The following is an 8,187-nucleotide window of genomic DNA, read 5'->3' on the forward strand; positions in this document are numbered from 1 at the left end:
ATGTAGCAGTGTCCCTGTAGCATGCTCTTTTTAGGTCTTTAGGGAATAGACCGAGAAGGGGAATAGCTGGGTCAAATGGTGGCTCCATTCCCAGCTTTCCAAGGAATCTCCATACTGCTTTCCAAATTGGCTGCACCAATTTGCAGTCCCACCAGCAATGTATGAGTGTGCCTTTTTCCCCACATCCTTGCCAACATTTGTTGTTGTTTGTCTTCTTAATAGCTGCCATTGTGACTGGAATAAGAGGATATCTTAGAGTAGTTTTGATTTGCATTTCTCTGATTGCTAGAGATAATGAGCATTTTTTCATATATTTGTTGATGGATTATATATCCTCTTCTGAGAAGTGTCTGTTCAGGTCCTTGGCCCATTTATTGATTGGATTATTTGGGGTTTTTTTTTATGTTTAGCTTGTTGAGTTCTTTATATACCTAGAGATTAGTGTTCTATCCTATGTGTGAGGGGTAAAAATTTGCTTCCAGGATGTAGGCTCTCTGTTCACCTTATATTTTGTTTCCTTTGCTGAGAAAAAAACTTTTTAGTTTGATTCCATCCCATTTATTGATTCTTGGTTTTAATTCTTGTGCTATAGGAGTCTTATTAAGGAAGTTGGGGCCTAATCCAACATGATGAAGATTAAGGCCTACTTTTTCACTTTTTCTTCTATTAGACGCAGAGACTCTGGTTTAATTCCTAGATTCTTTTTTTTTTTTTTTTTTAGAGAGAGAGAGAGAGATTTTTTAATATTTATTTTTTAGTTTTCGGTGGACACAACATCTTTATTTTATTTTTATGTGGTGCTGAGGATCGAACCCAGTGCCCGGCACATGCCAGGCAAGCACGCTACTGCTTGAGCCACATCCCCAGCCCTAATTCCTAGATTCTTGGTCCATTTTGAGTTAACTTTTGTGCATGGTGAGAGATAGGGGTTCAGTTTCATTTTATTGCCTATGGATTTCCAGTTTTCCCAGCTCCATTTGTTGAAGATGCTATCTTTTCTCCAGTGCATGTTTTTGGCACCTTTGTCTAATAAAAGATAATCATAACTTTATGGGTTAGTCTCTGTGTTCTCTATTCTGTACCATTGGTCTGAGTTAAACCTATTTCTAATGTGAAAATTTTCCAGGGAGTTACAGAAAAGTATACTTGAGGAGTTGTGAAGGGAGATTATAATTTTAATTTAAGCACAGAATGCACATGCTATATTATATTTTATCCACAATACTGAATACTGAATGTCTGTTGTTTTCTCTCCACAGAAAGGGACTTGCAAAATGCATCAATGTGACTGACACTAAAGTGCAGGTTAGTAAATCTGAAAAAAGCAATTTGTGAGGGTAGTCATACTAAAACCTGCTTCAGTATGTGCAAAGCTCTGGCCTTGACATTTTTTTTAATTTTTAAAATATTTTTATTAAAATATTTTTAATTTTTAAAATATTTCATTAGGGCTGGGGTTGGGGCTCAGCCGTAGTGCACTTGCCTGGCATGTGTGAGGCACTGGGTTCGATTCTCAGCACCATGTGTAAATAAATAAAATAAAGATCTATCAACAACTAAAAAATTTTAGAAATAAATAAAATATTTCATTATAAGTATATATAATAATAGGGTTCATTTTGATATAATCAAACATGCAGATATTTTAAGTTGGTGTTATTTTAATTGTCTTGCTGAAGTAGACTAACTAATATTGAACTTTGGAGTTTCAATGGATGGAAAATAGGATGATAAATGTGAGCTTGTGCTGGTGCAGTGGTGCACACCTGTAATCCCAGTGCCTTGGGAGACTGAGGCAGGAAGATTGTGAGTTCAAAGCAAGCCTCTGCAACTTAGCGAGGCCCTATGCAACTCAGCAAGACCCTGTCAGTAAATAAAATACAAAAAAGGGCTGGGGATGTTGCTCAGTGTTTAAGTGCCCCTGGTTTCAACCCTCAGTACCAAAACAAAAAAAGTGAATTTGTGGTTCTTTCCCATTACCAGAAGGAATATTATTTCCTCAAGGAAACAACAACAAAAAAAAAACTACTTCTGCATTTCTGTGTACAAAATTATATATAAATAAAATATACGTGTATAATTACATATATAGTAAGTATATATAGATACATATTCAAAAATAAAGTTCATCTTCTACCTTGCCATCCGTTAGAAATCACTTTTGTGAGGAGTAAGGATGGGCCTAGGTTTGACCTTGGATGTATTCAAATTTATGGAGAGAATTAAGAGAGAGAGGGCTAGGGATATAGCTCAGTTGGTAGAGTGCTTGTCTCACATGCACAAGGCCCTGGGTTAATCTCTAGTGCCACAAAAAAGAGAGAGGGAGGGTGGGGAGAGGGAGAGGAGAGAATTAAGAGACTTGTTCTAAATTATTTGAACCAAGTATAAGCCCTAAGTTTGCTGAATGAATGTATAAATGCTGTGATGAGAATAATTCATTGAAAGCACACACTCTATATTTAAGTAGCATAGATTAAGCTGAGACTGATGGGGGAAGCTACCTGAAAAGCACAAGTACCTAGTTCTTCTACTTGTGTTTGTACATGTTGATAAAGTGACAGACAGGGGCAGCCCTCAATTTTAATTTTCTTGTATTCTGTGACATATCTACCTGAAAACATTACTCAAATGGTAATATTATGGTAGCAATAGGGCAAAGGTTTGCAAAAGTTGGGAAATTTGTCCAAAGAATGACTCAACAAAAAAAATACTGAGTTAATTTCACTTTAGCTAAGAAGGACAAAAATGTTCAAGAACAAAATTTGCATATGGTTAAAATAAACCTTGTAGCTTCCACAATAAGTGCATAAGTGGCCTTCAGTCAATATTTTCTAAGATGTATTTTTCTATTTTGGTGGTAGTATTTTGAAGAGGTGGGTTGCGTGAAATATCTTTTCCCAAACATAGCCCTCATTTTAGTGTAAATTTCTACCTGTCCTTGTTTGAAATGCATACATAAGTCTTGAATCAATCAATCTCTCTCTCTCTCTCTCTCTCTCTCTCTCTCTCTCTCTCGTACCGGGGATTGAACTCAGGGGCACTCCACCACTGAGCCACATCCCCAGCCCTATTTTGTATTTTATTTAGAGACAGGGTCTCACTGAGTTGCTTAGCACTTCACTTTTGCTGAGGCTGGCTTTGAACTCGCAACCTTCCTGCCCCTGCCTCCCAAGCTGCTGGGATTATAGGCGTGTACCACCACGCCCTGCTATTTTTCTCTTTTTGTGGTTCTATTTTAAACTTAGGTATTGTGAAATACATTTGAGGGTGTGGCCCTCTTTTCAGGGTATCTGTAATAATTACAGATATTTTTCATTCCTTCAGGCAGTAATGACTATATGTAGGCAGGTCATTTGTCAAACAGTGACTACACAAGAACAAAAACCAAGTGATAAATGCAAAAAAGGAAACGTCAGGATGACCTTATTATTAGCTTTGTTGCAGCGTGCATGTGTGAGTACAGTGATGGAAAAAGGCTGTGGACATGATGGTGGGTGCCCAGAAAAGTAGCTTCACAAAGCAAGCCACTGAGCACTGGTGTACTAATGCCACATGCCAGGCTGCACAGTCAAGCCTGGCTCAGGTGGGAGAAGTTGGGAAGCGGTTGTGAGCATTTCTTAGGGTGGTAAGGCAAAGTCAGAAGAAAAGAAAATCTCAAGGTATGATGAGTTGCTTTTGCCTTCCCTGGATCACATGTCTCTCTGGAGTTCTAAAGGGAACTTGAGCTACAGGAGACAAATGAGGGAAAAGTCTAAATGTTATCCATTTCCAAATTCTGTACCATTAATTTCCCAAAAAAACTCAATACATGGTTTCCCCTTCTCTTTTAGGAAACCAATCTTAGAATTACAGACCTAATATCAGCCCATGCCCCCAACACACTATGGGCTTTGGTTTTTATAGAGATTTGGTCTTTGGTACTTTACAGAGGACATATTCCAATAAAGTGCCTGAGGAGTTCCCAGAGAGAAGGGGGAACTTGACTCAGGACCAGTGGGGTTCTTGGCATTTGTGTTGGGAAAGAATTTCAGCATATGCCAAGGAAAGGCATAGACAGATTTATTTAGGAAACGTAGATACACTGAACATGGGCTTTTCAAACATGGAGCCATTCCCCTCCATCCTACTTTAAACAGGATCCACATGTTGTGGTGTCTTAATGTCCCCACACATAGGATGAAACTATTCCTAGTGAGGATAGCTGGACAGACCAATAGCTGTCAGGATGCAGAATGTGCTTTATCTGATTAAAAGGCATGCAATTAGAATTATGGACCTGGAGCAACTCACAAGCTAGACCTGCATCCAATCCATGCAAGAAACCAATAAAGAATATTAAAATTGGGAGAATAGCTGAGTGTTGTGGTGCAGGCCTGTAATCCCAGTGACTCAGGAGGATGGCAAGTTCCTAGACAGCCTCCGCAATTTAGCTAGTTCCTGTCTCAAAAATTTTAAAAAAGTGCCAGGACTGTATCTCCATTGAAAAACACCAATGGGTTCAATCCCCATTATAAAAAAATAAAATAGAGGAGAGAGAGCCAAAGTACTTGGCATCTTCTAGAGCAGGGCTAGACCTGGTGCACAGTAAGGGTGAGCTAGCCAGGCATGGTGGTGCATACCTGTAATCCCAGCGGCTTGGGAGGCTGAGACAGAAGGATCATGAGTTCAAAGCGTGCCTCAACAGTGGCTAAGCAACTCAGTGAAACCCTGTGTCTAAATAAAATACAAAATAGGACTGGTGGTGTAGTTCAGTGATTGAGTGCCCCTGAGTTCAATTCCCAGTACCCCCTCCCAACAAAAAGGGTGAACTAAAGGAGGGGGTGTAGGGTGTTAGAGATGGAACCCAGGACCTCAGGTACAGCAAGGCAAGTGCTCCCCTATTGAACTAAAGCCCTAAGCTTAGAAGGTATTTAAACAATAACACAACAGCCTCTGGAGATGGGCATATAGCTCAGTGCAAGAGCATTTCCCTAGCATATGTGAGGCTTGGAGTTCCATTCCCTGCAGGAATAGTTTCTACTGTACAGTTTAAAATCTAAGTGACCTATAATGCTGAATGTTTTTTTTTTCACATTATGACATTTACTATTCAATATACTAAACCAATCAATACCTTTTCCTCTCTTATTGCAGGTTTGGTTTAACAACAGGAGAGCCAAATATAGGAAACATCAGAGGAAATTAATGCTTGAAGATGCATCATCTAGTTCCCAGGACCACATGTTCCTGGCAAACATGAAAAATAACTAGAATGCCATCTTTCAAGAGCCAGAGTAGAGATGGGTTTACCTGCTGCAACTGATACATGGGCTACTGTTGATGCCCAAGACACTTATATTAGCAATAAAGCACTTATATTAGCAATAAAGAAGTGAGTTATCAATACATTTGTTTTCATGTGCATGCTGGGGTATTTAAAACATGATGTGAATTTTTCCAGGAGGGACTGTAAGGTCAGGCAGCAGCGAATCAAAAGGAGGCAGATTTTAAAAGGCCGCTGATAGAGGCTTTATTGAGATTTCACTCCCGGGCTGTACCCTCAGACCAACATATTGGGTCTAAGGAGAAGCGCAGGGGGCTTGACCAGACTGGAACTTTTACTGGGCTTAAGGCAGGAAGGCAGGGTTTGAGACAGGAAAAAGGGTTTTTAGAGTCCCTTGTCCTATTGGGGTTGGTTGGGGGAGCTGGCTAAGATCTAGGATTGGCTAGGAAACCCCGCTGATTGACAGGCGGTTCTATTAGTGCCTGATTGGAGTTTTTTTCACACGTGCGGGTTGCTTGGTGCTTTGTTCCTGAGCCACCTCCATCGACCTGACAGGGATGTTTCAGCATAATAACAAGGAGTTTTTCTTTCATGAGGTGACATGCCTGGGTCACCATCAGTAGGCCCTGTACTTCACCTTTTCCCAAGTTTCATGGGGGTCTACACTGACCCATATATTCATCTATGTTCCCTCTCCCATCATGCCATTGTCACCCCCACTCTGTTTAAATACCTTCTAAGCTTAGGGCTTTAGCTCAATAGGGGAGCACTTGCCTTGCTGTACCTGAGGTCCTGGGTTCCATCTCAGGAGAAGCAGAACCTCTACATGTGCAAGGAGGGACAGGCCAAGTCTCTAGCAAGAGAACAGTGTGTCTTCACAGAGGGCCAAGTTCCAGCCATGCTGAGTTCACTGTGAATCCTGGTCTGAGAAATTCCCTAAAGGGAAACTCAAGGATTTATGGGAAGGTGGCAACTGAACATTCATGTTGTTAGCTCCAAACTCTTCACTGCCCTCCATTTTTTTAAAGTTTTTTTTTTTTTAATATTTATTTTTTAGGTGTAGATGGACACAACACAATGCCTTTATTTTTATGTGGTCCCGCCCATGCTAGGCGACCGCTCTACCGCTGAGCCACAATCCCAGCCCCTCACTGCCCTCCATTTTTGTGGTGCATGTGGCCACTAGCAGCTGTTGTCCAGAGGTCCTGCTGCTTCCAAAGAAACAAAAATCAATCTCATGGAGGCCAGGTAGGAGGAGCAGAACCAGTAGGAAGGGAGAGGTCCCCAAGAGTTCAATGATATTCCAAATTTTCCTCAGCCAAGTCATGCCTTAAAAAGGAAGTAGACAGAACTGGAAGAATATATAGTCAGTAGGGGCTCAATAAGGAGGTTTAAGTTAGCTGAAATGTTCCCATGGGAGAAATAGGATCAAATAAAACAGAAAGGCCTCATAAAGACTAAGGGAAACATTTTCCAGCTCAGGAATTTCCCCACTTAAGGCAGTCAGGAAGGGCTGGGGTTGTAGCTCAGTGGTAGAGCACTTGCCTCACATGTGTGAAGTGCTGGGTTCGATCCTCAGTACCGCATATAAATAAGTAAATAAAATAAAGATACTGTGTTCATCTACAACTGAAAAAAAATTTTAAAAAAGGCCTAGAAGAGGCCTTCTAGCCCAACTTCAGAGGGTACTCAAAATCTTAGTCATCAAATCTATCCTTTCCAGCTTTAACAGAAGTTTTCCTGGAGCAATGGGTCCCACACCTCCAGGAGTGGAGGAAAAAAAAGCTTCAAATGTGCATCTGCAGAGTCCTGGGTGAGAGGTCCAGGAGTCCAGTTATCAGTCTGATTTTACCCAAGTCATGGCATCTGTTAAATTTTAAATTTTTGCATTTGCTACAGATGGTAAGGAAGACTTCAGTCAAAGGCAAACATCAAGATAGACATAGGGGGACTGGGGATGTGACTCAGCAGTAGCGTGCTTGCCTAGCATGTATGAGGCGCAGGGTTCGATCCTCAACAGCACATAAAAATAAAATAAAGAGGTTGGGGATGTAGCTCAAGTGAGGCACTGGGTTTGACAACAAAAGCCAAGAGATAAAAATATGAAAAAAAAAATTAAAAGCCATCAACTTTTTTATTTCATTGAGTTTGATTAATGCCAGATAAACTTGAACTTCCAGATAAAGCACAGGACTGACAAATAAATTTGAAATTCAGATAAATAATGATTAATATTTTTATAATTCCCTCACAAATATTGGTTGGGATAAGCTTATTCCAAAATGCATTTTTTTCTGCAATACAAATTTAATGTGAGCTATGTATTTTTGTTTTATTTGCTTAATCTTGCAACAGTAAAATAAAGATATTGTCAATAACTTAGAGAATTTTAAAATAATCTGTCCTTTTTCTTGGTAACCAATTGTGAATTTTCTTTAATCCAGGAGTAAGTCAGACAATACATGCACTTCAATTTGGACCATTGTCCCCACTGCAGGCACACACACTCAGCATCCAAATTTTATACATCTCAAAATTCTCTCTGCTGATGTTACCAAAAGCTCAGTCCTTGTCCCCAGTGAGGATATGGTTTTGAGAAAAAGGAAAAATAAGTTTTACTGCTTTGCTAGCAAAGGAGAAACACAGGGCACTGTGGTCACAGAAGCTGTGATTCTTTTGTGATTTTGGAATAAGCTTATCCCAACCTTTGGGGGTGGGTGGGACATGACCCCAGGATTTTTAAAGAGGTGAATCAAATGCTACATTCTAGGTGGGCCCTGAGATTAGTGTGTGTGTTTGTAATTCACTTGTTAATTTGGAAACTGGCCATTTCTCAGGTCTTCTGGGCCATCCCTGAAGTCTGAATTACTGTGTTCCTTTGGTGGGTGTGTGCTTAAGGCGCCTATGATGGGATAGAGGCTTGG

Source organism: Marmota marmota, unplaced genomic scaffold (assembly GCF_001458135.2).
Source record: "Marmota marmota marmota unplaced genomic scaffold, marMar, whole genome shotgun sequence".
NCBI classification, from domain to species: domain Eukaryota; kingdom Metazoa; phylum Chordata; class Mammalia; order Rodentia; family Sciuridae; genus Marmota; species Marmota marmota.